This window comes from Saimiri boliviensis, chromosome 2, assembly GCF_048565385.1.
Source record: "Saimiri boliviensis isolate mSaiBol1 chromosome 2, mSaiBol1.pri, whole genome shotgun sequence".
Lineage (NCBI taxonomy): Eukaryota > Metazoa > Chordata > Mammalia > Primates > Cebidae > Saimiri > Saimiri boliviensis.
This window is the reverse complement of record NC_133450.1, coordinates 105,104,504-105,132,480: the sequence shown is the minus strand read 5'-3', so window position 1 is coordinate 105,132,480 and position 27,977 is coordinate 105,104,504. Positions and strand designations below refer to the sequence as shown.

Below are 27,977 nucleotides of genomic sequence, written 5' to 3'. Positions count from 1 at the left end.
CAAGTAGCTGGAATTACAGGTGTCCACCAACATCCCTGGCTAATTTTTGTACTTTTAGCAGAGGTGGGATTTCATCACGTTGGACAGGCTGGTCTCAAACTCCTGACCTCAAGTGATCTGACTACCTTGGCCTTCCAAAGTGCTGACATTACAGCTGTGCCCCACCACACCCGGCAATACACAGGATATTTCTAATCTATTTTTAGATGCCTACTTTGAGCTATAAGTCTGATTTTCACAAATTTATAAATATGCAGTTGTTTTTTCATATCTCTTTCCTTGGCCCATGCATGAAAGTCAAATATGGGCCAAGGTAAGAGATATGAAGCCTTAAGTTTCTTAATATTTTATCTTTGCAGGACACAGCATTTCGTTGTTTTAGGTGAGTGGCTATTTTTAAGTTTCATCAACAGTTTTCTAATATGTTGGCTGCATGTGCCAGACCTCAAATAAATGACGATCGGCCCCAACAATCACAGGGTACTCAAGTTTTAACAAAGGGACAAGCATGAGGGTTGTACAAATGGGGTTGAGGGTGGCTCAATCAACTTTGAAACACAAGTGTGACCTGACAAAAGCTAACCACAAGAGGGTTGGTGAGTTTTTGCCGTCTAGACAGGCATAAGCTAAAGGGTAGGACTTAGCAAGCTTAGGCAGCTTCAGAATGCAAATGACTGGTGTCTGACCATAAATTAATTATACAATTACAGCCTTTTCCTGTTTCAACTACAAGGAATAGACTATACCACACATAACTTTTCATATATTAGAAGCAAAAAATGTTTTTCTTCTTTTAAACAGGAAGACACCTGAATCCTGAGGATATTTAAGATATCCTAGCTTTCAATGATTAATTTTATGCCTTGCTAGTCATTTCTTGATTGGTTGTCTCCAAAATCCGCTTTCAACTTAAGCCATGAAGAAAACTTTGAGCATATGTCTTACCCACATGCTCACAAATCAAAAGAAACTCAAATCAAAGAACTGAATGGGAAGTTTAAGGTCATACAGGTATTGTAAATGAATTCAGCAATTGCCTGTTCCCTAAGGGAAAATGCCAAAGTGATTTCTGAAATTAATCCTCTATAGGGGATAAAAAAAAGGGACATATGAGAGGGGAATCAGAAAGTATAACACATTGAGTGCAGACCTGAATTTGATGCTAGATGAAAGTTCAGTAAGGTCTGTCTACATTCTTTGGATGTGGATATAGTTTCTTCACACCAGTTTTTGAAAAGACTGTCCTTTTTCCTTTGAATGGTCTTGAAATTCTTGTCAAAAATCAGTTAATAAGAGCCAGGGATCTGTGGGAAATTTTCACGTTCTCACCATGACTGTGTGGGTTTTCTTCAGGCATTCTGGTTTTCTTTCACTTCTCAAAGTTGTGCATGTTAGATTCAGTCTGAGTAGGAGAGAGAGATAGAGAGAGAGAGACAGACAGACAGACAGAGAGATACTGGGCCCTGTAATAGAAAAGTGTCCTGTCCAGGGTTAGTTCCTGCCTTGTGCCCTGAGCCCTGTTGATATGCTTTGACCCTCCCTGATCCAGAACTGGAATAAGTTAGTTAGAAAATAAATTTCTGAATGAATGAAACAAATTATTGTAAAATAAATATTTGTAAAGTATGTAATAATCATGTACAATAATAATGCACAACAATAAATGATGTGGTATGAAAGTGCTCAGTAAGTACACCGTATTTGTTATTGCTTGGTTTTGAACTGCGTAGTGGTAGGAGATGCTCCTTGCAACTTTTGCTTTGCAAACAGGTGTTCCTTAATTTAACTCACCACCGCTGCAACCATCATCACTCACTGATTCACCAAAGATTGGGTAAGTAATTATCTTACTTGTTTTTATCCATCTTTCTTAAATGCATGTATTAACTCACACTTATTCAATGTTTAATATTAGAAATATTTTTGAGTCTTTGTAAGTTTGGTGATGATTTTGTGACCAAAAATATGCCATAAAACTTAACTCATTTATATCAATTAATCTATGGTAAAACTGGTTTTTGTCATATATCATTTCCTTTAAAGTTGCGGCTTCCAAGAACCTATTGGTGACTTAAATGAGGACTTAGTGTATACACAATGGAATATTACTCAGCTTTTTGCTTCAACACAGTTAAACCTGGAAGACATAATGCTAAATAAAATAGGCCAGGAACAGAGAGACACATACTGCATGTGCTCACTTACATGTGGAATCCAAAACAATGGACCTCATAGAAGCAGAAAGCAGAACACTGGTTACCATAAGCTAAGGGATGGTGGCAATGGAGAGATGTTGGTCAGAGCTACGAAGTTAGAAAGGAGAAATAAATGATAACTATTTAAGGTGATAGATATGTAAATTAGCTTGATTTCATTCGGCCCTATCTACCCATATGGTAAAATCACTGTGTATCCCATTATTTACATACAATTAAAGGTGTCCGAAAAGCTTTCTCCAGATTCAGAAAACCTCTTCACAAATGTAGAAGAGAAAGAAAACAATTTTATTGGGCTGGGTGCGGTGGCTTGCACCTGTAATCCCAGCACTTTGGGAGGCCTAGCCCGACAGATCACCTGAGGTCAGGAGTTGGAGACCAGTGGACCAACATGGAAAAACCCTGTCTTAAAAAAAAAATAGAAAGAAAACAATATTATTACTGAATATGCATTAAACTAGAATGTGGTATGCATTCCATGCAATCTACTAAGAGACTGTAAAGACAATCTTTATGATAGGAGGTAATTCTGCAACTTGGAACAGGGTACTCTTACAAGTCAGGCTCCTAACTTTCCATATAAACTGGGAGATAATGACACTGTCTTCCTTGAGGCTTACATTTCAAAGAGATGATTACCAGTTACTTAAGAAAGATGTGGTTGTCATAAAGCTGGCCAGTGGATTATTTATCTTTTAAAAGATTTTACACACATTTCCAAAAGCAAAAAAAAAAAAAAAAAAAAAAAAACTTACAATGACATATTTTCTAATGTAAATGTTCTTTAAAAATGTCGGAAAGTCTTGCCTTTTTTTCACCCAAGAGGTTCAAAAATCTCTTATGGTAAATTTGGATTCACCCTTACAACAGGCATTTGAATTTCAGGTGGAATTCTTATTGAACCTCAAAAATCAGTAGGCCAGGCTCACACTGCCAGGGAAACAGAGAACCAGAGACTTCAGTTTTCATTCTGGAGACATCTCCACCTGAAAAAATCTGAAGGTAGGAGGCTGAAGAGAGCAATTTTCAATAAAAATGCAAATTCATAAAAGGCAATAGTGGTATCAAGTCTCCTTCCTGAGTTTGTTTGGGACAAGGGTATATGTTCAAATGGATGTCATGTTGCAATACTAAATGCTAAGAAAAGTAGATAGTAGGCATTCAACAGCAGATGCAAGCCTGAAGAAAGACCTCCCAAAAAGTCAAACAGAAGAGATAACACTCAGAGAATGATGAAGTTTGGAGACTGTGTAGTCCTGAGGTCCTCCAAAGAACCCATTAATGTACCATCATCAAAGATCTTACACTTACAAGTCTCTCGTAAAAGAGGGAATTCAAATACAAGATAAAATTACTAACAGCACTGAATAAATAAAAAGGCTTCCCTGTGGAAGTTCTTTCCCTTCCATTTTTATCTCTGGAGTTGAGTTGCAGAAGCAAGGGACAAATAACGTAGAGCAAACAGGATGAAAACAAATTAATTTCACTTCTGCTGTTTTGTCTCTTCTCTGGGGAGAACAGAAAAACATTGAATTCAATGTGAAATTAAAGATTGATTTAAATTGCCTAAATCAATACCTAAAAATGGCCAGACCTATAGAAACTTGTCCAAATGCAGCAAAGGGAAGTTATCAATGTTGGGAGAAAAAAATCTCACAAAGTATTTGAGAACAGTATGTTTCCCAATAATACCATACCAAGTCTAATATATTTATTAAACCATTGCTTGTGCTATATATTTAAATTCAAAATATAGTCACACAATTTTATGTAAAGCAAATGCCTGTGTAGAACTCTATTTCCTTTGGCTATACAATCTGGGTGTTCTTTGTTTTGTTTTGGGTACATATATGTTTGTGTTTTGCCATCTGTAAATATACAGATTTTTTTAGCTCTTTTAAAGATCTTCATCACATTTATTATATAATTTAATTACTTTGAACACTGTTACTTCCTCCAGCCTTCTCTCCCTGACTTATTTCTATGTTTTGCTTTGTTATTATATGATATGTAACATTATCGTGTATTTTCATGATTTATAACTTTTTTCTTTTGTGTATCATAATTCTCATGACTATAATATCTTTTCACATGTAAATGGATTCATTGCTTACCAGCAGATATGTCATGGCACGGTTCTCTACTCCTGAATGCCTCATTTTATTGTCTCTGTTAGTTGGCAGTAGCTCATCTTCAAGCCATACCTTTCCATAGACTCTAAGAGCACTATATTCCCTGAGCTCTTGCGTTGTTTGTAAACGTCTTTTTCCTGTATTCATGTATGAATGAAAGTTTGCTGTGTAGAACATTTGATTCACTCTTTGTGTCACTTAGCATTCTGCTGCCATTACATTACTATGAATTGAAATGGACACTGCTCTTGAGACATCCGAGTCACACTTGATTTTTTTCTTCATTAGTTCTTTCCATAGCTTACATATTTCTCTAATGAATCCTTGTTGAATACTTTCTTCACATTTAAGTTTAATATTTTCACCACTTCCTAGTGTCATGGTTCAGAGTACCTGCAGGTCTTCAGGTGCAAAGTGCCCTGATGGTGGCAATTTCACAGTGGTGGGAGGAGGACTCTATAATGGGAGTGGAGAGTGGGGAGAGGCCCAGAAGGCAGGGAGACAGCTGCACCACATTTAAAGCTACTGTTGCTATTGTGATGGCTCCTCCTTCAGGCTCAGGCTGCTCCTTCCAGCACTGCTCCTATCCATAGGGATCACAGAATCCAGTACCAACAATGATCATCACAATAGCCTTAAAGCCAAAAGAGGTGCCAGTAGCCCAAAGTCTATAGCTAGGCTCCTTGTGGTTTGGCTTACTACTCTGCTGACTCTACATCTGTGCTGTTAAGAAGCTCAGGACAAGAACTATCTTGACTTGTTGTTCTCATCATGAAAAACTCAATCCAAAAGGCATCTAGAAGTCTAGTATGGCAAGGAAAAAAAAAAAAGCCTTTTTTGAAACTACTAATACCACCACTTATATTACTGATGCAGAAAATGTTGAGAACTTCAAAATTGTCTGGTTTTAAGAGTATCTGAAGGATTTGACTAGATGGTGCATGCAAATATTTAATCTTCTAGAGTTTCATGTACAGGACTGAAGAGACAGACATCTACAAATAAAGACATGAGTTCATTAAAGGTGGCCTAAGAAATATGAAGAAGTGGAATTCTACCTTGAAAATAAGAGGATTTTACCCTGATCCATAGAAAAAAAAGGTAAGATAGGGATTAGAGATTCTGTTTTCTTTTTGGTTCATCAAATATATATGGCCATAAAACAACTTTGTAATATATAAAGCTCTCATGGTCTCTTTTGTACATTGGAAGAATCTCCAGGTGTTACTATAAATCTTCCATATTATTTGAAAATACTAATTTTACACAGATCTATGAAAAATGTTTTACACTGTTATATCTGCCCTGTTTTTCCCCCCTCTGGTCTTTGGATTCGATTTTTCAATTGACTTTCTATGTAGTAATTGTTATGTGCCATTGCAATCATTGATTGCAATCTAACCCAAATCCAAGTATAATTAGTATGTCTTGCTTAGACAGTGACAAAGTAAAAGGGTATTTCTCATCCCAAATTGACTTCAACTAAATTTTAAAATATTTTTATTTTTGCAGATGTTCAATAAATTTAAGAACTGTGAAAATACTTGTTTTGAAGGCATATTTGACAAAACTTGAAATTAAGAGACAGGTATTTGAAAGGGTCAAAAACAATTTAAACCAGATATTTGGGAAGCAACATGTTAAACTGCATTAAATTGTCTCTCTTTCTCTTTCTCATACTGTTTTTGTAAGTACTATTTTTTTAACTTTATATATCAGAATAGTCACATTTGAAACACTTTCTTTATAAGCTAACGGTTGTAGTTAGAACCCGTTCTTAGTCCTAAAGTGGGCTCGATCTACAAGATAAACTTTTTACAACTTCTACAATGCACACATAACTTTCAGAAATAAACATTCTATGAAGTCTTTGATTCAAACAGTCACATGCTGATGCTTCAATATTCTAGTATCCAATATGGCCAGTGTGTTCTAAATAACCAAAGGCAATTATGCCATCTTTAAAAACTTCATTGAAGAAAACAAAATTCAACAGATCTCAAGCCACTGTTTGTAGGAATGAACCCTTCTTTTTGCTTCATATCTAGGCATTTTGTAACTATTCTGAATTATACTTTGTAATTATATATGTATACTTTGATTAATCGTAGTTTTTCATGTTATAAAATTGTTTTGCATTGGGAAAACACTTTAAAAAAAGAGTAAAGAGCAAAAACAAGATCAATAAACTTAGCCAGAATATATCTCTGTGTATACTATCCTGTATGAATCTTTCTTAAAACATTGTATTTATTACCACTATGCATATTTATGGTTTTATTTAGGTAAAGTTGTCTTCTTTATATCTTTAATAGAGGTATGTCTTCTTTTCCTGTTAGTGTTTTCAATAATACTCTGTGCATATTCTGGATTTCCTTGGTTTGACACTCATATGCAGAACACATTTGCTTCCTTGCATAATTTTCGCCAGCCTCTTCTCCATGACACTGCATTCATGTTCAGTGGTATCTTTTCTAGTTCTTGATGTTTTAAATGCATATTTCATTTTTGTAATGGTTCAGTTGTTTTCTTTCCTTAGCTTTCCTATCATTAATGTTCTTTTGTTTTCTCAGAGACAATAGAGGAAAATAACTAAGACCACAGATTTTGGAGCCATACGGCTTGGGATACAGTCCCTTCCATGCTGTGTAACCTTGATCAAGTTACTTACTCTTTCATTAACTTTGCTTCTAATCTTTTTAAAAAAATGAGAATAATAATACTATTTATCTTATTAGGTTGCTGTGAGAATTACATGAGCACTTGGTTGAGTACTTGACTAGAGCAGATGAAGCACTGAGTCACTGAGTGCTCAAAAATTCCCACCAGAAAAGAAAGGATACTATTTTAATAATAGCAATAGCTAAGGATATCTCTGTTTAAAATAGTCTTCTTTCTTTTCTGATTGTTATGTAGGAGGTGTTTTTGTTTTGTTTTGGCTTATTTGTTTTAAAAGGGAGTGTTTCAAATGAACCTACTCTTTGTTTAAGAAGATTGTAATTAGCTATGAGCTAAAGCACCAGCAGATAAATGATCCTGGAAAAGTGTGCTAAAAGTCAACGGAATTCAATCCTCTTTCTGGTGAGTACAACAATGAAAGCATTTGGATTGAACTGCTCAACGATCTTGGGGATGGATATCACATCTATCTCTGGAATGTAGCTGAAAACTAACACTTACATCTGTTTTGTTTTCTTTCTCACTTCATTTCCAGCATTTTTTTTCTGGTCATGAATGAGATATGGTGAAGGAATAAGATTTTTGTGTTCACATAATCTTGAGACCCTCAGTCTCTCTGTGAAGTTGAAATTGGATTCTGTGTTTTGGTAGCCCTGGCAGCCTTTTACACTTTATAGATTTTGGTTATCTTCAGTTTAATTAAATATGGTGCTTGCAGTTTTTATTCTTCTCCTTTGTAAAATAATGTTTCTGTCTGCTATATCTGTATGGAATATGTAAAAGAAAAGTGCTGTCAAATCATTATGCAAAAATGGTGATTTCAAAACACACATGTTCCGTAACTGTGACTTTTTCAGCTAATCAGGCAAAAAAACACTTCTTAAAATTCTCTCTTGATATGATACTAATATTAACATTCTATATAAATACAAGTAAACAGGACTCCCAATTATATCTTTTTCAATCTCTAAGTAACCATGGTGCAACATTTTTGCATGTATTATGAAAAATAAAGACTTCATAATACTGCGATTTTTTCTTTGTTTTTGTTTTGAGACAGAATTGCTCTGTCACCCAGGCTGGAGTTCATTGGTGAGGTCTCGGCTTACTACAACCTCTGCCTCCAGGGTTCAAGCGATTCTCTTTCCTCAGTCTTCCGAGTAGCTGGGATTACAGGCGCATGCCACCACACCTGACTAATTTTCATATTTTTAGTAGAGATGAGGTTTCATTACGTTGGGCAGGCTGGTCTCAAACTCCTAAGTGTCTGCTCTCCTTGACCTCCCAAACTTCTGGGATTACAGGTGTAACCCACCACAGCCGGCCCATAATACTGCTTTGTATTATGCCTTATTCCACCACTAAAGTATGAAGCTCTTTTGTCTCTTTTGTCAAAAAATAATATCTTGCACATTTACATGCCTTAGCAGAGAGCTAGGCACATATTTGCCATGTAAAATATGCTTATAATCACCACACTGTTTTCCACAATGGTTGAACTAATTTATACTCCCACCAATAGTGCAAAAGCATTCCTACTTTTCCACGTCCTCTCCAGCATCTTTTGTTTCCTGACTTTTTAATGATCGTCATTCTAACTGGCATGAGATGGTATCTCCTTGTGATTTTGATTTGCATTTCTCTAATCACCAGTGATGAGATTTTTTTTTTCATACGTTTGTTGGCTGCATAAATGTCTGGTTTTGAGAAGTGTCTGTACATATCCTTTGCTCACTTTTTTGTTGGGGTTGTTCATTTTTTTTCTTGTAAATTTGTTTAACTTACTTGTAGATTCTAGATATTAGCCCTTTGTCAAATTGATAGATTGCAAAAAATTTTCTTCCATTCTCTAGGATCTAGAACAAGAAATATCATTTGACCCAGTAATCCCGTTACTGGATATATACCCAAAGGATTATAAATCATTCTACTATAAAGACACATACACATGTATGTCTATTGCAGCACTATTCACAATAGCAGACTTGGAACCAACACAAATGCCCATCACCAATAGACTGGATAAAGAAAATTTGGGACCTATATACCATGGAATACTATGCAGCCATTAAATAATGAGTTCATGTCCTCTGCAGGAACATGGAGGAAACTGGAAACCATTCTCAACAAACTAACACAGAACAGAAAACCGAAAACCACATGTTCTCACTAATAAGTGGAGTTGAACGAGAACACATCGATACAGGGAGTGGAACTTCATACACCAGGTCCTGTGAGAGTGGGGTGATAGGGGAGGGATAGCACTGGGAGAAATACCTAATGTAGATGATGGGTTGATGGGTGCAGCAAACCACCTTGGTACATGGATACCTATGTAACAAACCTGCACGTTCTGCACATGTATCCCAGAACTTAAGTATAATTTTAAAAATATGTTTATATATGTGTGTGTGTGTGTGTGTGTATGCTTGTAAATTAGAGTTACATAGATGAATGTTAAAAAGTTTAAAATGATTTTAAGAAAACATTTGAGATGGAGAACATTTATGTATTCAAAACCACTATGGTATTCCATGAAACTAATAGGAATAGAGTATATGATATCTATCACAGAACGTCTCTACACTTAATAGTTATTCTTAGGAATGTCTAAGGTCAAACACTACATTTTTATAGTGTTTAATCTAATCTCGAATTTCTAAAAATTATTATCAAATCCCTGCCCAGGTGGCATTTCTCATATCTATTAATCACCGCTCCTGCTATTTAATGACACTGTGTACACCAGGGCTGGGACAGAACTTTGTGAAAATAAAAGATAAGACAAAACTAAATGACTAAATATGCATATGGGGAAACTTGATTGAATTTTCCAACAAAGTTACTTTTTAGATTTTAGTAAGTATATTGGAAATCTTAAGATACTAATGAATAACTTACATAGTATTTTTGTTTTTAACATATTTGAATTAAATATAATTTTGCTCACATTACATTGTGGATATCTTTTCAAAAACTTTTAAATTTAATATTTTTCTGTTGATCTGATATATTCCCCCCCTTACTTAGAAAAACAAAACAACACTTTTCCTATACACATTTGTCCTTTGGTATACGTGAGAGAATGGGGAACTTGTTCCAGATCCCTCATAGACACCAAAATTCACAGATTCTCAAGTCCTTTGTATAAAACGCCTTAATATTATCATATAACCAAGGCACAATCTAAAGCATCTCTAGACTACTTATAATACCCAATAAACTGCCTACACATTACTTCACAGAGATTCAGCATAGTACTTGACATGCAGCAAATTTGGGTTTTGCTTTTTGAAACCTTGTGGATTTTTATTTTTTTCAAATATTTTCAATCTGTGGTTATTTGAATCCATGGATGTGAAACCCAGAGACATGGAAGGCTAACTGTATTTCTTTTATTTACATACTATTCTGACATTGTATAAGTGCAAAATGTCCAATAAAAATACCATAATTCATAATATTTTAGAAATTTATCAGTGAGCCTTTTGCCAGACTAACAGCTCCACCCTAACTGCCTGCCCAAATACTGACACTTGTTCCGCTGAGCAGATATGTTTTTGGACTCTAAATTTATAAAAGAGGTGGATTTCAGGTATCTAGTATGTAACTAGGCAGCTAAACCCACATCCAGCTTCCTCAAAAACTGGTTTCTTCTCTAAACTTGTGACAGCTTCCAACCCATCAGTACTTTTATTTATAGCCAACTTTTGATCCTTTCCCACTTCTTTTGTCTGTCCCAGACCAAAGGAGATCACAATTGGACTGTCTGTGACATCATGTCTAATTCTTAAAAGTGGCTGCCTTCCCAAAAACTAGAAGCAGCCGCTGAAAAAAAAAAAAGTCACTTTAAAAAGTGAACAATATTAAATGTTTTGAATAAGTAATCATTGTACCTATTATAATATTTAAAATAAAATAAAATAAAATAAAATGTCTGTCTTAACATAGTATGTTTCCCTTAATGCCTCAAATATCATAAGAAGGGTAGGTTACTTTTTTCCTGTTTATTCTTCCAGAGACATTCTACATTTAACAAAACATTAACGTTTATTTTACGTATTTTACACAAGTGACCCCAAAGTATTCACACTATTATAGATCTTGTTTTTTCCTCAACTATTTTGCCTGACTACATATGGGGAAGCTTTGTAGGCATATGAGCAGAAGAAGAATGTTCTGGAACATAAATAAGACAGTAGAGTTACCCTTCAATGAAGCAAGAAAACAAGGGGTCAGCATTTTGTTCCTCAGTACAAGTCAGTTATAGGTAACCTTCCTGGTGAGTCAACTCCAGTTAGCCAAGGACAATGATCAATCAATGATAGAAGAACGGCAGCCATTAATTGAAAGCAACTGAGAATAGAGACATTCAGTCACACTCACGGCAACAGAGGGATGTGTGCCCTCATCCACTAACAGAAAACTAGATGGGGCATTACATTACTAGATATATGTTTTACTTTAATATTGAATTTGATTATTTTTCTCAGTGTCTGCTTGCATTCATAAGTCCTTAAGGATAAATCAAACCACACATCATGGTAATATAATCTGTTAAACAGATACTAGCCTGCAAGACATTACAAGAGAACTTTGAACACGGACCTCAAAAAAAAAAAAAAAAAAAAAAAAAAAAACCAACTATATAATACACCATGATCTCATTTATATCTTACACAAAACTTCAAATCTAGTTAAATCTCCCAATTTCTCCTTCAGGGACTGGCTTTACAAATAAGTACAGTTCTGCAAAGCAGAGCGTTAAGACAAGTTCTCAGTCAACAACAACAAAAAAAGGACAGAAAGAATCCCCATCACACAGTAAAGCCTAAAACTACCTGAAAAATCTCCGCAGAAAAAAAGCAAAAGAGCCTGGAATCTGCAAGTCAGGAAGAGAATTCCTAGTGCTGGCACAATGAAAAGAAATAGATATAAAATAGGAGTCAGTGTCAGGGAGAAGAGTAAAATATTGGTCTCAACTTTTTGAGAAACAGGAGAATGTCATGAATATAGTGCTTGCTTTTTAAAGTTAGCTGGGACCACGTTCCAAATCAGCAGTGAAAAAAAAAATCTGAAAAGGTATATGCAAAGAGGAAAGAGAGTAAGTTCAGAGTAAAATGTAGATGGATGAGGCAAAGAGATACAGAGAGATGTTGTAGTTTGGGATGTGATTTAGAGTCAGATTTTGAAGTAACTATTGAATGGCTATAGTCCTTTTATAATTAGAACAATGAAGACTTTATTTAAAATTAGAAACTAGAATTGATTATAACAATAATCTCTAAGAGTGTAGGTTTTGTTTTTACTGGGCTGGAAATTACATTAAAATAATAATATATTGGGCTAATTAAAATGTTATAATTCACAGAATGAGTAGCGGATAATGTGTGTATCCACTTAACCCAATTGTACACAAAAAATATTTTTAAAATATTGAGTTAATCTTTTTTGAAACACAAAAGGATTATGTTTTATTGGATTGCTAACAGCTAAGCTGAAATATGTTTTATAACACAACAATTGTAGTGACCAAGATACTGTTTTTTTTACCTATTATTTTAAAAATAATATTTTTTTCTTTTTTGCACTGGTAAACCATTATTTATAAGTTTTAAACACCTATTAAAATAATTCTGAACTAAAAAGTGTTTTCTTCTTTTACAAATAATTTTAATAAATAGGTGATGAAAAATTTATTCAAATGAAAGTTGAATCATTTGGATCCAACTATACCTTAAATCCCATCTTTTTTTTTTTTTTTTTAAGAGTCAAGAGATGTTTTATATCCTATAGAAACTTAAGATAACATATTAACATATGTCCTTGAGTTGTTTTTCAGAAACCCAGATCCCCCACCAAACAGACATACTGTCCAACATGATTTGGCCCCTTGTCTACAGATAAGGAGGAACTGAAGACTAAATCCTGATCTTTGTTCTAAATTTCTTCCTGAGGTGATCATGCCTGGAGGAGGTCATGCTCCTGAGCCAGGGCTAATATTCTTTTCTGCTGATCCCAATTTTTTTTTTTTTTAGATGGGAGTCTCGCTCTGTACCCCAGGCTGGAGTGCAGTGGTGCAATATTGGCTCATTGCAACCATAAATCTCATCTTAATCTTTGGGCAGAATTTGAAGATTCTGCTCTGGTGAAACTTTATGAGGCTTTCAGGATATTACAATTTCCTCAGTATCCTTCTGCCTTACTAATTTTCATTTCTTCCTTGTCTCCTCAAACCTTGAGTATTCATGTCTGCAGTCACCAAGCTTGGTTGGACATCTTCACTTTCCTATGCTTGATTATCTCATCAAGTCTTGTGACATTAAACACCACATATCCAGTTTTGAATCTCGAATTTATATCTTCTGCCTTAACCTTGCTCATGAAAGTTAGATGCATATTTAAATGACCACTCAATGTTTCTTATGCATGTCAAATTTACCATTTTCAAAACTGAGCAACGAATCTTGGTTCCAAACTTAACTGTCCAAAATCTTCCCTTATTAATTCATGGATGCCCCATACTTCTGATTGTTCAGGCCAAATCTTAGAGGCATCTAGAATTATCTAATTTTCTTGTATCTGACTTCCAATCCTTGGACAATATTTTTTTGGATTCAACATTCAAAATCAAATTAGAATCTTACCTTTGCTTATTACTTGCTCTGTCACCACTTCGAGTCACAGTCGCCTCTCACCCGGGATATTATACATTCCTCTTAAAGGCTGCTACAACTTTTACTTTTTTTTCTATTTTCAATGCCATTGCCAGAGATATCCTATTAAAAAGTAAGTCAGATTTTACCACTCTTCTCAGAAGCCAAGTTTCCAGTGTCATTCAAAATGAAATACAAAGTTTTTAAATAGCTTAAAAAGTCCTACATTATATGCAATTCTAACTCCTGGCTTAAGTTTCACATTCTCTCATAACCTCCTATTCCCATTTTACTGGTTTCTTCGCTGCGTTCTATTGCTGGCTTGGAATCTTCACACTTGCTAGTCTCTGTTGCTGAACTTCTTTTATTGCAGGTAACTGTATCAAACACTTATATTCCATACGCTTTTATTCAAATATTACTTTCTCAGTGGTAAAATTGCCTTCCACCAATACTGCCTATCCTTTACTGCTTTATTTTCCTTTATAGAAAACTGAACATCTAATGCACTATTTATTTATTTATTTATTTATTTATTTATTTATTTATTTATTTATTTATTTTGAGAGGGAATTTCGCTCTTGTTACCCAGGCTGGAGTGCAATGGCGCGATCTCGGCTCACCGCAACCTCCGCCTCCTGGGTTCAGGCAATTCTCCTGCCTCAGCCTCCTGAGTAGCTGGGATTACAGGCACGCGCCACCATGCCCAGCTAATTTTTTGTAGTTTTAGTAGAGACGGGGTTTCACCATGTTGACCACGTTGGTCTCGATCTCTTGACCTCGTGATCCACCTGCCTCGGCCTCCCAAAGTGCTGGGATTACAGGCTTAAGCCACTGCGCCCGGCCTGCACTATTTATTTTTACTACTCATTTTCATCTATTTCTCTCTCTGAAACATTAGTACCACGGTGCCAGGGAAGATTTCATTTTTTCTCTTTTAATTGCTATACACTTGCTTCTAGAACATTACATGGGATATATTTATGCATTTGGTAAATATTTATTGAATAAAAAATTTGTTATACTGCATTAATTCTAAAGGGTTGAATAATTGCCAATAATTATATATCATGAAATAAAGAGATGCTCAAAGTTGTTTACTCAAGCGTGTTCATCAGGACATTGTTTATAATGTTTCAACATTTAAAACAACTTAAATTTTAAGTAGCTAAATGGTTATTCATGTTTATGATGAAGCACAATAAAGGCACTGACATCATATTTGTAAATTGCAGAAAACATGGGAAAAGTCCTTCAGTTATTCACACGTGTATGTGTGAAATTGAATTACTTTCCCCATGCTCTTATTATTTATAAATGATTTTAATGTCTTAATTATACTTTATCATGAACATGAATACACACATGCATATACATATATACATATATGTATATATGTATATATATGCATATATACAGATATATGTTATGTATAGCAAATGTTAAAGGTAAATATACATATATATGTATATTTACATATATATGTATATATATATGTATATTTACATATATATGTGTATGTATATATAATTTATATATACATATATATGTGTATGTATATATACATATATATGTATATTTACCCTTAACATTTGCTATACATAACATATATAAATATGTATATTTACCTTTAACCTTTGCTATACATAACTGAAGGACTTTTCTTTTTCTCTCTTTCCTTCCCTTTTTCTTCCTTTCCTCTCTCCTTCCTTCTCTTTTCCTTCCCTCTGTCCTTTCTTCCTTTCTTCTCTCCTTCTTTCCTTCATTATTTCCTACCTTCCTTCAAATGTTTTTTAGAATCTTGCTTTTAAAAATTTGTTTATACTAAAGTATATATATAAATACACACACACACATATATATGTGTGTATATATGTATATATATATATATATATAAAAATATATATATATTTACAAGCCTGTCTTCAGAGAAATACATCATACATTCTACAAGTACTGGATGTCTTTTTCATTTCCCCAGTAACTACTGAGGCTAAAGAATCTTTTGTACCCTTGTCACTATCAAGACTTTCTGCATTAACATCTTCTTTTTCCCTTTAATGGTATCACTTACTTTTGGCCTGGCTATTACCTTCTTGTATATACTTAAAGAAGGATGTACTGTTATGTGATTGACTCAATTTTAGGCCTTCTCCTTTATTTGTCATTTTTTATGCTGTTAAGATTTTTTGTTGTTTTCATCGCCTTTTTTGTTGTCCGTTAGATTTAAACTAGAGATAAACATTATTATATAATACTATTGTAAAGATAATTTTTTTTCTATAAAGAATAGTAAAAAAGTATCTTTTTCTACAAGGTAAATACTATATTAAGGGACAAGGTAGAGAAAAAAATATCCTTCAAAAAAAGTTCAAATTAGTTTAGAGACATCTTCCTACTTACTAATTCCATTATGTGAGAACCCATGATCTCATATAATTCCCTTTCACTAAACGGGTAACCTGAAGGTGGCAGGCCAAGTAACCTGCAGGCATTCATGAAGAACATGAGTGAGTAATCACACTTTCATATAGTAAATGATAAAATTGCAAGGGAATCAAAATGTGAAGGAAAATGGTTTCATTAGCAGTTGAAGAGTGGGTCAACATAAAGGTCTCAAATCCAATTTCTTCTCATTTTGCAACACAAACCACTCTGAAATTTATTTGAAATATTATAACTGAAAAATATGGTTGACCACAGTCATGTCTGACTTTCCACAAACAAAGTGAAAGGAAAACTTGAACACTACGTAATGACTTATTATTTGATCTGGAAAATTTTTTGTTTGTTTTTATGTGCTTGACCTATTTAAACTCAGTCATTGCATCCTCTTACATAAACTGAGCTGTGAAAAATTTAATTACAAAGGCCACTCATGGACAGGTATGAAAGAAGTAAACAGAAACTTAGAAGTAAAAGGCTATTTATAAATTACTTATTTGTTGTTTGTCTTTTTAGATGGAAGGGGTTCATGTACTCATTTGTTACATGGGGATTACATGCTTAATGGGGATTGGTCTTCTAGTATACGCATCATCTAAATGTTGAATATTGTACCCAATGGTAACTTTTCAACCCTCACAGCCCTCCTACTCTCTGCACTTTTGGAGTCCCCAGAGTCTGTTCTTTCCATGTTTATGTCCATATGTACTCACTGTTTAGGTTCCACTTATAAGTGAGAAAATGCCATATTAGATTTTCTGCTTTAGAGTCAGTTCACTTAGAATAATGGCCCCAGCTGCACCCATGTGGCAGCAAATAGCATGACTTTATTTTTCTTTTATTGCTGGGTAATGTTCCACGGTGTATATATGCCATATTTTCTTTATATAATCCACCATGAATGAACACTTAGGTTGATTCCTAAGTGGAGCTTCTCTACCCATTTCTTCTGCAATTATATAAATTCTAACCCCTATAACAAATGTCCTTTTTCATTACATTATTACTTCATTTTCCTGGAAGAATCTCAGCTGATAAAAAGCTAACAACAATTTTCTACAATGAATTTTTGCATTGTCACATAGTGTCAATGACTAGAAAATCAGTTATTAGAGTGCACCAAATAAGTGGATTATACAGTGTTCCATCTTTGTACTTCATTATTAGGTGGAAAATAGAGGACAAATAATAGAATTATTCAATTAGGAAAAAATACCTAATGTAGATGATGGGGGGATGGATGCAGCTACCACCATGGCATGTGCATACCTATGTAACAATCCTGCACGATCTGCATGTGTACCCCAGAACTTAAAGTATAATTTTAAAAAAAGAATTATTTTAACTTAATGAGAAAAATAAAATTACCACTGGTGATTAAACTGTCAAATTACATACTTTTTTCACTTTAAATAAATGTAAATTTGAACTTTTTAGAAAATTAAATGTTTGCGATAATTTTCTTGAATAGAAAAATACAGGTTAACAAATTATGGACTATAAAAATAGAAATTACTTTTTAATATATTTTGAGGAAGCAGGTTTTAAGATATAGTCAATGGTATGCCCTTATTCAACTTTCATCTTTTGTATAAACATAATTCTGTACTTAGAATGATTGTAAGCACAACCATTTGACTTAACAACAAAATTCCCTGAATTATAAAATTTTAGTGTGGCCCTGTCTTAGGCTTAGAGAAAAATACATTAAAAATTCCTTTAAAAAATCTTGAGTTTTGCGTTTACCTAATGTATGGAAAATAATATAATTCCACAAATTATATCATTCAAATACATTCTCCAAATGATGTTATTTCTCTAGTTTAAATAGTACAATATTTCTAAAATTTTACTAGTAATATACTACTTATTTGGTTCTGCGGGAAGGAAAGCATAATAGCTGGCCTCCGACTTCCATCTTCCCTATTGGAGATATCCAAAGCAATGACTGACATTGGCAATGCCCAAGGGAATGAGTGATCTCCATCCATTCAACCTTATTATATACAGTCCAATGGTGTTTATTAGTGGAAAGCTATTAGGAAATCTTTACCTAAAACATTCTATTTAACAAGGTATTCCTGAGCTGTCCAACTTGATTAATGTACATAAACCTAGGGTTCATAAATTTGGGGCATGTCTGGTTGATGGACAGAAATTAGTCACACATTGCACTTCTATGTGTGACCCACAGGAAGTAACACTAATAAACCAAAATGTGACTTCCTCAATGTACAGCAGACATTGTTAAGCAGTTGTCTGGTAATCTGAAACCAAAACACATTCCAAAACAGAGAAAGGAGTAATGGGGAAGCTGCATCTGACAGGTTCAGGACTAAGAAAGACTTTTTATCTATATGTTTTAATTATAGACTTTGGATTATTTGTAAAGTTTGGTAAGATCTAAGATTAGATCTGCTTTGGATCTTCTTTGATAATTCAACTGCTTCTGATAATGAAGCATACATTTTCCATAGTTTAAAACCTCAAAAAGGTTTAAGGTATAAACAAAAATGAGGTACCATCACCTCTTGCAGGTATCAGAAGTTTTTGGAAATGATATGCTTTTTGGAATTCTTGTTTTGACAGCATTCTTCAATTACTTAGGGAAACAATGTATTAAAACACTGTACACTGATTTTTCTACACATAAACAGCAACATGTTTCAAAGTATTTTTCCACTAAACAATAAAAATGGCATTATTTTCTTTAAATAGACACTGACAGACACAGTGTATAATTTCCTGGAACTTGAATCAGTGATTAAAGCTAAGCCACCTGCTTAGTGTCTAGGGTTAGAGAAGCAACTTTGTAATGAAGTTCTCTGCTCTGTTTTTTTATTAATATTATTTTATTTTGTTTCTTACTCCTCTTTTACTTTGCCTCTTATTTTCATTTGCATTTCAATGTTTTTTATTCTTCTATTCATATGAAAGCTGTAGATTAAATCGTTCATCTGTAAGAAATTTGCCTTAATTGCTTTGTCTTTTTTTTTTTTTTTTTTTTTTTGTACTTTAGGTTCTGGGGTACATGTACAGATCGTGCAGGATTGTTGCATAGGTACATACATGGCAAAGTGGTTTGCTGCCTCCATCACCCCATCACCAACATCTGGCATTTCTCCTCATGTTATCCCTCCCTAATCTCTCCACCCACTGCTGTCCCTCCCCTACCACCCCCGCAATAGACCCCAGTGTGTGTGATGCTCCCCTCCCTGTGTCCATGTGTTCTCACTGTTCAACACTCGCCTATGAGAACATAAAGTGTTTTGGTTTTCTCTTCTTGCATCAGTTTGCTGATAATGATGGTTTCCAGTTTCATCCATGTCCCTGCAAAAGACATGGACTCATCCTTTTTTATGGCTGCATAGTATTCCATGGTGTATATGTGCCACATTTTCTTTATCCAGTCTATCATAGATGGTCATTTGGGTTGGTTCCAAGTCTTTGCTATTGTAAACAGTGCCGCAATAAACATACATGTGCATGTGTCTTTCTAATAGAATGATTTATAATCCTTTGTTTATATACCCAGTAATGGGATTGCTGGGTCAAATGGAATTTCTATTTCTAGGTCCTTGAGGAATTGCCACACTGTCTTCCACAATGGTTGAATTAATTTACATTCCCACCAACAGTGTAAAAGTGTTCCTATTTCTCCACATCCTCCCCAGCATCTGTTGTCTCCAGATTTTTTAATGATCACCATTCTAACTGGTGTGAGGTGAGATTTTTTTCAAATATTTTGGTTTTTTTTAACAAGAATATTCAGATGCTAGAAAGATAAAAAATAGGTAAAAATATTTTAAAAGTATACTCATGAAGTTATTTTCCCATGTAACAATTTAAACCCTTCACTTTTAATTAACTTGGAAACAACTTTTTAGCCCACTGTTTTGCAACTTAGTTCTGTTAACTCTTTAATACTTTATATCTTCACATATATACACCTGTGCCTCATTTTGTAAAGTATTTGATATGACTTATACGCAAACATTTCTCCTCTAGAAAAAAAAAATCCTACAACCATAAGGGAGGACAAAACAGTATCTTTGCTGATGAAAAAGGGTCCCAATCCAGATTTCAGTAGAGGGTTCTTGGATTTTATCCAGGAAGGAATTCAGAGTGATTTATAGAGTGCAATGAGAAGAGATAGTTTATAAAAAGCTACTCAGACACAGACTAGGATGTTCTCAGAAAGCAAGAGGAAGAACATGTCATCTTTGTTGTACACTGTTCTCATAGAGGGGTCTTATCTACGTAAAAGCTAAGCTACGTCTACATGTACGAGGGCTGTCTGACAAAATTTAGTACTTTGTTGATCTGAAGAAAGTTACTCCACAACACTTTCATTTATAAGTACATCAAAGCATAACTATAATTATCATGAAAGCATATAGTATTGTTGGTATTGGGATTTCTTGACTTTCTGTTACTGCTGGGGTGTGTTCTTGCAGCTAGCTTTAAGCTGTTTCATCAGCCATAAATATCTTATGACCACGAGTCTTGAATGGCAAAGAATGTGTCTTGCTAGTTTTAAGATGGAGTTGATTTTAAACTGATGTCCCCCTGACTCTCGTATGCTCCTGTTTTCTGTTTTCCTAACATGCATATCGTTATTTTTCCCTTGATACTCTTCTTATTAAAGGGTATTATGTTCTTAGGCAAAGACGAATATGTATTTTAAATATGTAAGTGAAATTATATTTCATGTGTTTTATATGTGCTTATAGGACATCTTGCAGGATTTGTTTTTCAAAACTGTTTTACTCTGTTTTACAGTCAGTTTTGAAAATACAGGAGGCCTGGAAACATTACTGATTTTCTGAAATGTCTAATATATTCACTATTTACTTATAAAAATAGAAGCCATAAAAATAAGGCAGCAAAAAACCTTTTTATAATGAGGTACTCTTTCCTAGTCATTTTCCTCCCAGGACACTAAACATTGAGCAGTGGTTTTTCTCATCATGTAATTACTTTATATAGACTAAATTTACTGTCAACTCTGCTTTCTTTTATTAATAAAGATTATATACTATCTTTGTATTGCATATTTATATGTACTCAATAAATATTAGTCTATTAGCTGTTACTATGATGATGGTATAAATATTAATATCCTACAGATTCTTAAAGGGAACTTATTTCCTGTGACTTAGTTTTATTTCTAATTATTTTAATTCATTTTTTACACATACAAATATATGTAAAATAACATTATTCTTATCAATTAAGGAATTTCAACTCAGAAAAAAAATATTTAAAATGGTTTAAAAGAAAACTTATATCTCCCATGGTGCATTAATTTTTCAACTCAATGATATAATACCGGGTCCAGATTCTTTCCATTTCTCTGCTCTGCCATCTACAGTGTGTCAACTTTGATCCTTATAATAATTGCCTTATTGACAAGATAGCTGTGCCCTATTGACAAGATAGCTGTGGCAGACAGTAATACACACACATACACACACACACACACACACACACACACACACACACACACACATGTGCATGTGTATTTTTTCTGCAAAAATATTTTCTTCAAATATTCCCATTACTCTCTACCCCAATCATTCCTTTCTTCACTTAGTTTTGGCTAAAACTAGGTCATTTATCCCAAAGCCCACCCCTTACAGAAGGAATGTGTGACTTGAAATTTTCAGGATCTAATACTGAGTCTGGTATGAGGGATGGACACTTTTAAAAATCAGGGCTCTCTTAACATAAAAGATGAGCAGGAAAGGCTGTTGTATAAACCACCAATAGTATTAAACTTGGGATACCCACTGACTTTTCCAGACTTCAAATATTATTATTATTAAAAAACAAGTCTTTTCAGTCTCAACCAATGTTCTAGAGAAACTGTAGGCCTTTGAGAAACACAATTTTAAAGCCACTGGAATAAATACACCTTGAGGTCAATTTTAGCTTTGCATCTTAGACTAATGGAGAAGAAAAATTAGTGAAAAGAGTGAGAGATTAGATCATTAAAGTTGGAGAGTTGCATGAATTTCCTTTGGCTACTACAACAAATTCCCACAAACTTTGTAGCTTCAAACAACAGAAATCTATTTTCCCACAGTTCTGGAAACTAGAAGCCAGAAAAAAGTTTATTTTTGTTTGTCTGTTTTTGAGATAGTCTTACTCTGTCACCCAGGCTGAAGTGCAGTGGCATAATCATGGCTCAACATAGCCTCAACTTCCCAGGATCAAGGGATCCTCCTGTCTTGCTCTCTTGAGTAGCTGGGACTATAGGTGTGTGCCACCATGCTTGGCTAATTTTTTTTTCTTTCTTGTCTTTTTTTTTGTAGTGACAGTGTCCCACTATATTGTCCAGGCTGGTCTTGAACTCCTGCTCATCCTGCTCAAGTGATCCTTCTGCCTTGGCCTTCCAAAGTGCAGGAATTACAGACATTAGCCACCTGAGCTGAAATCAAGTCAAGAGGGACAAGTTTCCTTCCCACACTATTAAAAAAAGAAAGAAAAGAAAAAAGAAAAACAGTTCCTTGCCTCTTCCAGCTTCTGGTGGCTGCTAACATTCCTTGACTTGTGCCCCCGCCCTACCTCAAACCAACTTCTCTTCTGTAGTCACATGCCTTTTCCTCTTCTGAGGGTGTTAATCTTCCTCTGTCTCTTTCTCATAAGGTTATTTGTGATTACAGTTAGGACCCACTGAGGTAATACAAGATTATCTCTCCATGTCAAAATCTTTAATATCTCATCTGCAGACCCCCTTGCCTTTTAACATTTACAGGGTCTGGGGATTGAGACCTAGTATCTTCAGGTGGCCCATATGACCCTACTACCAGGACACGGACTGGACTAGGACTCAGAGAGTCATGAAAACATATATAAAAAGGATAAAACCTTAGACAAGTTCAGTTTAGCAGAATTTCATTAAGATAAAAAGCGATTCTCAAATCAGACAGCCCTCAGAACGGGAGTTCCAAGAACTCTGGGGCTGCAACATGGTCAGACAACATTTATGAGCAGAAAAAAGAAATGACAGATAAGAGACAGCTTACCTGGTTATAGCTCAGCGTTTTGCCTTATTTGAATCAGCTGGCTGCCTATGATTGCCTGTAAAGCTGAGACTCAGCTCTTTCCTAGGAAACTATAAATTAGGCTTTCAATTAGTTTACATGCTAAACTAGGTTGTAGTTTGTTACATGGAGGCATGCTTGGGACAAAACATAATTTAAGTTAACACATGTAATTATAAAGTTCTTTCTTGGATGCAAGAAAGAAAAAGAAATAGAGATTAAACAATCCCAAAACTTCACTATTCGTTGATGACTCTTGTATCTTATAGAAATACATGTAAAGGAACCTTCTTTAACAAGGTGGCCAATCAGTTGATGCTACTTCTTCAGATCAATTTTCAATTCTGTTTTATTAGGTTTTAATGGAGACAATTGAATAGAAAAGAATAACAATAAATGAAATTGTCTTGTGTCTTGAGAAATAAAATACCTAACTTATTGTATTATTTTAAATTTATAAAATCATCTTTAATGTCATGCACATTGAATAAGTATGTATAAATATAAATATGTATAAAATAACAAGAAAATTTAAATCAAAACACAACTTCAGTTTTGCCTCCTACATTTCTTTCAAACATATTTAATGCTATAATCTGCCTTGCCCCCATTGTACACTATTACAGGACAATTACTTTCCTAACATAATTCACAAATATTAAAGAGCCTCTTTAATAACAAAAAATTTGCCTCAAGATGGTAATTAGCATATCCAATTGCCTGTGTGTTTACATCTTGGTGTTATTAATTGATTTAGAATTAAGTCTTCTCTCTTCCTATCTGGCCTCTTTTGCTTGGCACATCTGAAGTGGGAAAGGGATTGAGGCAGATTTTCTTTCTTGTCCTCCTCTTTCCTTACCCAATAATTCTGAACTCAGTTTAGTTGTTTTATTTTCAGCCAGGCTATGAAGGTATTGGTAGTAAAAAGAGGTGAACAGTAGGACAGTACCTTTTTGGCTAGGTGGCTTAGAACGTTCCAGATTTAATGGTTGGTGAAAGCTGGGGTTCCTCATGAGTCTGGATAGGATCGTGCTAGTTGTTGTAATTTTTCAGTGGGTCTTGCCTAACACCCCTCTCCAGCAGCCTCTTTATGGAAATGGCTGCCTTTTTATTCTAATGTATAATTTCTTTCTCCTTTGTCATTCACAGCATGTTCTGTGCAATTATCCATTCTCATTGGCTAAGGCTGACTCACCCTAAAAGAGATTCCTATTAAAAAGGGTTCAAAGAAACCACACAAAGGGGAAAAGATTCATTGGAAACATTTGCCAATTCAACAAAGTCTGGACGTCCTCTGCTATCTTTTCTGAAGTCCTGGGCCCTATAGCATTTTTTTCCACCCTAAAATTTTTGAAGGAATGAATTAAGGTGATACAATTCAGACCAACATCCACAATTCCACTGTAACTTTTTAAGGTGTGGCTCAGAAATGAGAAAATATTACTGCTCAGGGCTTGGAAACATTTAGAATATGTAAATATATATACTGAAACAAATATATTTGCATATTCTAAATGTTTCCAAGCTCTGATCACTAGGGTAATGAGCTTATGGAATTATTTAACAAAAATCTCCCCATCCCACATTTTCATCTATGTTTTATGTTCTTGAGGGAGGTGCTGTAACTTGAGTGGTGTAACAGTTTCTCTAAAAGCCTCTGTATGCAGATTGGTCTCACTATCATTTTGGTATCTAATTATGTCTCAGTGATGTCTCAATAGACACTGAGGAGGAATAAGTTCCTTTTATTGTCCTGTGATGAAGGTTTAAAATACAGGAAACTGGCATATTTTTGCATGTAATGGAAATGGTTGGAAGTGCTGTATTTTAATGGATTGTATAATGCAAGTTGAAAAAAAAAGACTTTTTTGGATCTTATATTTTACTTTTATAAAAAAAGAATATCATACTCAAATTAAACAGATAGGCATCATCACATCAGAGTTACTCCACAGAGAGGAAATTAAAAGCCTCCACATTTCAAGTAAAAGGCACATTATAGCTTTTCAAACAACTAATTTCTCTCAGTGGTGTGGGAGATATAATGACAGGTAGCACTTCTGCGACTTAAGCGGCCCTTATATATCATCTACTTTTAAACAGCATAAACTGCTTTGCAGTTTCAAATATTCCAATTGTCACAGAAGTGTAAAAGCAGAGAAATCATGTACATAAAATCATCATACTTTCTTATTTTTATTTTTTATCTTTCAAAGCAACGACAATTTGTGACTTTAATATTACAGGGCTACATTTAATAGTTTTATATTCTTTATAATTTTTCTCTCTGGTCAGGTAAAAATATCTAAAAATGTTTAAGTTCTTTCAGTAATTTATGTCATTGGACCATATAAGATAAATAGAACATGACTTGCTTACTTTAAAAAAGAAAGAAAGAAAATACATGTGTGAGAAAAAGTAGTACCAGCTTAAAAAAAATCAGTGACTTTATTATTTCATGATGAAATTGCCAAAGCAATGCCAACAAAAGCAAAAATTGACTAATGGGTTATAATTAAACTGAAGAGCTTCTGCACAGCAAAGAGACTGTCATCAGAGTGAACAAACATTCTACAGAGTAGGAAATAATTTTAGCAATTTATCAAAGGCCTAATATTCAGAATCTAGAAGGAATTCAAACAAATTTATAGAAAAAACCATTAAAAAGTGGGCAAAGGTCATGAACAGACACTTCTCAAAAGAAGACACTCATGTGGCCAACAAACATATGAAAAAAAGCTCACTGATCATTAAGAGAAATGCAAATCAAAACCACAATGAGATACCATTTCAAGCCAGTCAGAATGGCAATTATTATAAAGTCAAGAAACAACAGATGCTGGTCAGGTTGCAGAGAATCAGGAATGCTTTTACAATGCTGGTGGGAATGTAAATTAGTTCAACCATTGTGGAAGACAGTATGGTGATTTTTGGTATTTCTAGAACCAGAAATAACATTTAACCTAGCAATTCCATTACTGGGTATATTCCCAAAGGAATATAAATCATTCTATTAAAAAGATACATGCATGTGTATGTTCACTGCAGCACTATTCACAGTAGCAAAGACATGGATTCAGCCCAAATGCCCATCAAGGATACACTAGATAAAGGAAATGTTGTACATGTATACCATGGAATACTATGTAGCCATAAAAGGAAATGAGATCATATTGTTTGCAGAATCATGGAGGTAGCTGGAAGCCATTATCCTTAGCAAACTAATGCAGGAACAGAAAACCAAACACTGCATGTTCTCACTTATAAGTGAGAGCTGAACAGGATTACATAGACACAGGGAGGAGAACAACACACACTGGGGCCTGCTGCGGAGTAGGTCGGGGGAAGAAGAACATTAGAAAAAATAGCTAATTCATCCTGGGCTTAATACCTAGGTGATGGGTTGACAGGTGTAGCCATCATGGCACAGTTTTACCTATGTAGCAAACCTGCACATCCCGTACATGTATCCCAGAACTAAAAATTAAAATTAAAAGAAAAAAATATCAGTGACTTTATTATTTTTAACATTCATGTTACTTCTGATATAAAAGAATCTCTAAGATTATAAACTTTAAAAAATGTAATTTGTCTGTGATACCATCAGATACAATCTAAAAATATGTCTCTAATACAAATAACCAATTTTAATGAGTTAATGACAGTGACAATACATTTGCATAATATGTTTTCCTCATTCTATAGATTTTAGCCATTAAACTTAGAGATATTAATTTTTATAATAATTTAATTTTGATGACAACTAACCATTTTTTTCTAACTTTCATTTTGGGAATGAAGTAATTATGATCAATTTCTTCATTTAGGATGTTCAAATATTTTTTAAATTTTCTGCTGCAACTTCTTTTTTAAATTTTAAAAATTCAATACAAATGCAAATATGCAAAATGTATCAAATACTACACACTAATCCTGGTATAGGAACATCAATATATACTAGGTTGTACCACATAAAGAGCCATTTTGGTAGGTCAAATTAAATAATAAAATATTAATATCAAATGGTTCAACCTCATATAAAACAGTATGTAGTATAATCTTTGTCTCTATTCAATTTTATTCAATTAATATTTACTATGCAGCTTCTTTCTAGGAAACATTGTACTATAAACAGTGGAATACAGTTAAGTTTCTAATTCAAACAGTACAAGGTAACAGATAAATGACTAGCAATTCAAGGCAGAATGAAGTTTTACAGAGATGCATAATTAACAAGGTGTGAAATGTCCAAATGAAGGGATGTCTTTAATTGTGACTGCAAGGAGACAGAACAATTAAGAATGCTTATCAAGTGAAATAACATTTGAAAGTAGAAAGGAATGAAAGTATTTCAAAAGGTGAGAATGAGAGAAGTGAATTTTAGACTGAGTAGATAACATAAGCAAAGGAGTTTTGAAAGTGTTTGGACAATCAAAAGGGGGGAGATCAGAAAGTAATTAGTAACCACACTGTAACAGGATTCTAAATAAAAAGGAAAGAGAGTAACACAAAGTTTTTCAAGGAGAAATACTGTAATGATTAGGACTCTTGACAAGTATTCTGTCTGCTTCTTTAGGTTCATAAAATTTTGAAATTAGTGGTGACCTTGTGATCTGCTTAGGGCAATAGCTGGCAAGTGAAAAAGGATAACTGATGCTTTCTGATACAGATTTTAAAAATATGAGTGCAATTTTCAATGAATATATTTCTATGTCATGGTGAATACATAAAGCAATTGTTAAGATGCAGCCTCATCCTACAAGGGACGGTTTTGGCACACAAACCAATGGGTTATACTAC

The 27,977-nt window shown here is 34.2% G+C and overlaps 1 long non-coding RNA gene across 30 annotated transcripts in view; it reads left to right on the top strand.

Annotated features, from left to right (window-relative positions):
- Positions 1 to 24,625, top strand: part of LOC104651773 (uncharacterized) — a 229,964-nt gene extending 205,339 nt beyond the window's left edge. For 17 of the 30 annotated variants that reach the window (XR_012516348.1, XR_012516346.1, XR_012516353.1 and 14 more), the window contains 2 exons: positions 360 to 382; positions 1,771 to 11,671. This is a non-coding gene — a long non-coding RNA (uncharacterized LOC104651773). Of the gene's footprint in view, positions 1 to 359; positions 11,672 to 19,702; positions 19,853 to 22,445 lie in introns of those variants that run through there. The other 13 variants (XR_012516366.1, XR_012516356.1, XR_012516361.1 and 10 more) reach the window with 12 other exon arrangements.
- The last annotated feature ends 3,352 nt before the right edge of the window (positions 24,626 to 27,977 follow it).